The sequence below is a fragment of the Amborella trichopoda genome, chromosome 1, assembly GCF_054954075.1.
Source record: "Amborella trichopoda isolate Santa Cruz 75 chromosome 1, AtrichopodaSantaCruz75HAP2 v2.0, whole genome shotgun sequence".
Lineage (NCBI taxonomy): Eukaryota > Viridiplantae > Streptophyta > Magnoliopsida > Amborellales > Amborellaceae > Amborella > Amborella trichopoda.
Genome location: NC_142336.1, coordinates 42,228,963 through 42,233,759, shown reverse-complemented (window position 1 = coordinate 42,233,759; position 4,797 = coordinate 42,228,963). Strand labels below are relative to the sequence as shown.

The 4,797-nt window shown below is 35.3% G+C and overlaps 1 long non-coding RNA gene across 1 annotated transcript; it reads left to right on the top strand.

The window, feature by feature from the left end:
- Positions 1-1,402: 1,402 nt before the first annotated feature.
- Positions 1,403-3,016, top strand: LOC148783841 (uncharacterized). Its single transcript, XR_016047036.1, has 2 exons — positions 1,403-1,696; positions 2,509-3,016. It is a non-coding gene; the product is annotated as an uncharacterized LOC148783841 (long non-coding RNA).
- Positions 3,017-4,797: the final 1,781 nt, after the last annotated feature.

Here is a 4,797-nt window from a genome sequence, read left to right as displayed (position 1 = left end):
ACAATATGTATTATTTTAAAAACTTGAAATCTATTTTTTTTCATGTCCATACATCTTAAAGTCGAGATAATCAATTTGAGAATATTTGAGCCTCAAAACAACCTTTTTTAGTGGAATTTTTGAGGCGCGTTCTAATTTGAATGTTTAGAGCATCACACTAGTATAAACTTTTTCCTTTCATGCCCGGGAGTTTGACTAATTTGTTCATATATATATAAATATATATATATATATATATATATATATATATATATATATATATATATATATATATATATATATATATATATATATATATATATATATATATATATATATATATATATATATGCCCATATTTCAACCGATTTGGAACACAATGTTATAGGAAAAGTATTTAGTGGCCCCACATTGCCACAATGTACACTTATTCGCCCAACGACCACTTTAGGTAATTTGAATGAACGTAAAATTCTTAAAGCGTTTGATTAGGGGAAAAAAGTATATTAAAGGTTGTTATCTTTCTTGTAGAAATAAGTTTGTACATTTTTTATTTTATTTAAATTGGATAGGTGGATTTGACACTTTCTAAAGGACGATTACTTTTTTATTACCAAATAGACAAATAGACGGTTATTTATCCGAAATTACAAGCATCACCTCCCCAATGTCATGCGTTTTTTTTTCAAAAGTTGTCCTCTTTTCTGGCAATGCAAGTACTTTAGTGATAATTTTTTGAAAAAATTACAAAAAACCCCAAGCTTATATTTTTTTATGCAACTTGCTTCCAATCTAATTTTTTCTCTTATTTTTTTGCCAAAACAAATTTTCTATGCAAATACGCTCAAGGGAAAAAGTTCTTTTTTTTTAAACAGAAATGCTTTCCCCATATACAAAACTCATTTTGGCCTTGATATTGACTTTTTAACCTAGTAGAACATTGTCGGAGCGTACAAGTACCAAATTGCCCGTGTCGGAGCCTTGAAATCCAGTGACATCTATTACCGGACCGCCCTCTGCAACTGTTGGACCGCCCTTTGGAAAGGTTGAACTGCTTTTTATACAGTGCCGGAGCCATACTGCCGGACTGCACTTAGTGCTGGAGCCTTACTGCCCAACCACACTTTACATAGTGCCGGAGCCCTTATTTTGGTGGGATGGAGCCATACTGCCGGACTGCACTTAGTGCTGGAGCCTTACTGCCCAACCACACTTTACATAGTGCCGAAGCCCTTATTTTGGTGGGATAGAGGAAAGAGAGGCGCCGGTAAGAAAAAAAAAATAAGGAATGGTAATTTAGGAAATTTTTTATTTTTTATTTGGATGGGGGCATTTGTATAGATTGTATATTTTGGGGAAAAATGTGGGAGAAAATGTTAGGGTAAGGTAAATTATAATAGGAAGTCTCGTATTGTTCTTTTTTGTAATTTTCTTTTATTTAAAGTGAAAGAGTTGCTCGGGGGTTTGACTTACCGGAAGTTCTCCTCAGAGTTTGTTTAGTCCTTTGAAGACCGATATTCAAAATGCCAGAGATCTGTACGGGATTCTCTCTCTCTAGATCAGCGTGAGTGGCGCTCTCTCTCACTCTTTGAATAACGGGTCTCACTCTCTCAGACAAAACAGCAAAAGCTTCTCTCCCTCTGAGACTGGTTCGCTCTTTGTCTCTATATTCCTTCCCCTCCCTCAGCCCATCCGCCCACGAGTACAGGCTACACAGGTATCAGAAAAATACTTTTCTATTTATAAATGGAAAATTCTGGAAGATAATTTTTGAAATTAAGAAGACCCTATTATCATGTACGGTTAACCTATTCTCTAGAGAGAGAAAAGAATTGGGGGAAAATGGTGAGAAGAAATCAGACAATAAAAGTTAGGGAAATTGTATAAAATCCGCAGGGAAAGAAATGGGGGCAATGTAAGAGACACATGAAATGGTTTTTGAATGGGTTTAGGTGCTTTGAGGCTAAACAAAGGGATACCTAGGGTTTCTTGTACGCAGGAGAGAGAGACCCTTTTAGGGGGGCCATTTTCCAGCCGATACCGGTTCTTTCCGGCCACTCTCTTTCCCCCAAACCTCAACCATTTTTAGTCGTAATTTTTTTTGCCAATGGAAACCTTCTTTTCTGTTATCACTCCATATTGGGTTATCACGAAAACCCCGTACAGTATCACTCCATATGGGGTTATCACACCATATGAGGAAAACCCCGTATAGTTGTTCGGTATTTCGCACGTTGGATAACCCTTTTATTTTTTTAAAAAAATAGTTTTCCTCATGTCGATATTTGTATTGCCGGACACAACTTAGCAAAATAAAAAGTGATAGCTCGTAAATAAATGAGTCTCCTATCGGTAATTGACCCCCCATGATGTCTGTACTCTTAATTTAAAACTAAAAAAACAATATTTGGAGCTCAAAAACCTTTGATCCATCCACCCTCCAGATTAGCTGTGCTGATCCATCCACCCTCCTAGATTGACTTTGCAGGTCCATTTAATACAATGCATATTTTTCTTTTCTCCAAACAGATTTTGCCTGCTGCTGGATTGCCTACAGCACACATGAGTCCAAACAGGGGAAAGCCCTCGAGGAATTTCAAGAGGGCCGAGAAGAAGGGCTCGAGGGGAAGTTTTTCAGTTGAGAAAATATTGAATTTGTAGACATCATTGTAAATTTTCTAAGCTTGTGGATGGGAGCTCTAGGGGAAGCTTCAAATATAGAGTATTATGATGCTGAGAAGACCCCACTTATTCATTCTTGGATTGAAGAGTTCAGAAGCGTTGAGGTTGCGAAGGAGAGCCTGCCTTCTCATGATATGTTTATTGCCTTTTTCGAAGGTTGCCGTGAGCTTGCTTGCTACCCCCACTTCCACCAAATCAAGGAAAATGGTTTAATTTAATTGTGTTGGTTGAAATTAAAAATTGTATTATGTACAATAAAGATTTGAGCTTTTCTCATAAAAGCAAGAAAAGCTAAAATCTATCTTTTCTTGTGTTCGAATAATGTAGGCCTATAGCGGTATTTATTTTAGGAAAATTATCTCCATACCTCTCATTTTTATGTTTTATATCTTAATAGACCTAAGGTTTCAAAACATATATTGAGTCATAAAAATTCTAAGTTTTATATTTTTTAACTTCCTAGGCTAACTTTATCCTTTTTAAATCTAGTTTTTTTTCCAAAACAAATATAATAAAAACATATCATTTCTAAACACCATCTTTTCTCTCTCTTCACATGTTTTTCTTTAAACCTTTCTTTCTACCTATTTTCCCACTCTCTCTTCCCCTCTGTTCTCCGTTAGAGAGACAAAATGATGAATTTTAGAGAGAGCGAAATTTGGGGGGAATATATCACGTAAAGAGAGGAAGGGTTCAGAATGAGAAAGTCCTTTTTATATTTGTTAGGATTAAAAAAATAGTTAAAAGTGGATAAAGCTAGTTAGGAGGTTAGGAGATATATTTTGAACCATTGAATCTATTGAGGTATGAAAATAAAAAATAAAGAGTATGAGGATATTTTTCTTTTATTTTAAGCTTTTTTTATATTATTAAACTGTAGTGCACTCCGGAATTGCTTCTTTTATATGCACATTCATTACTAAGGGAGCACCAATGAATAAACATGAGCTTGACTTCCAAATTTATTTTTCAAACCTTATTTGTCTTAATTTTGTACTCTCTCTCTCTCTCAACAACAAATCTTATTGCTTACTCTTTCAGCTCAGATTCTTACTCTCTCCCCACAAAACCTACTCTCTCTATCTCTAACAAGTCAGTGGTACCGATATCTCTCTCTCTCTTTCTCCCACTCTCTATGGCTCTTTATTCAAATAGAATCTTACTAGCTTTTTTTTCTCTCTTTCTCCCTTTCTCTATGCCTCTTTATACAAGTACATTCTTACTAGCTTCTTTCTCTCCACAACAAATTTTGGTCGTCCCGCTGCCTCTGTTCATACAAATCCATAGTTATGATCATAACTAGTATATTAAATTTCAGTAATCCAAATAGGAAATCAATAAGGACCGATCGATTCCTTCTTGAAATAGAGAATTGATCCGATTTTGATGGACTCACACCCCCGTTCTGTCAGAAAAGTGGGAGAGTTGTTAGGGATACAGGCAATTTGGATTGCTTGAGTGACACAAGTTCTCACCTATTTTATATTTTAGTATATTTTTATTTTCATTTTTCAAAGTTAAAATTCCTATGTAGTTTTTTTGGGGATTGATTCTCACAATAGAGGATTGGACATATTATCACTTCTAAATCACTAATTCATCGATCCAGACTAGATTTTCAAAAGGCCAGTTCACCCCAGCAATTATGATCACCGAGTCATCACCAATTTTAATATTTTTGTTATTTTCATTTTACTATTGTCAAAATTCAAATTATTATGTAATTTTTATTGGGGCCCTAGTCTAACACCAGAGAATTGGTCTGGTTCTTCGATCTGGATCGCCAGCTCTCCAATCTAGACAAGATTTTGGGAATGCTGGTTTGCCCAAGCAATCTAGTTTTTCAAACACTAATTATAACCACGATGGACCTCAGTTGTAAAAGTAATAATTACCAAAGTCTATGAATAAGACTATCAGAGAGTAAATAAATAAATAACTTAAAGCAATAGATCACTTTACTCAAACATGGCGAGCAGACTCAAGGAAATGCAAATTAATCAAAAGAATTATCGCAGTTATAGTCAATGTTTAAATATTCAGCTCGCGCTCATGACTTAGCCCTTGCTCGAGGGAAATAACTCTGGAGAGTCCACGTGGACTTGCCTGAGTACTACCTAAAAGTTTTTTCAAGAG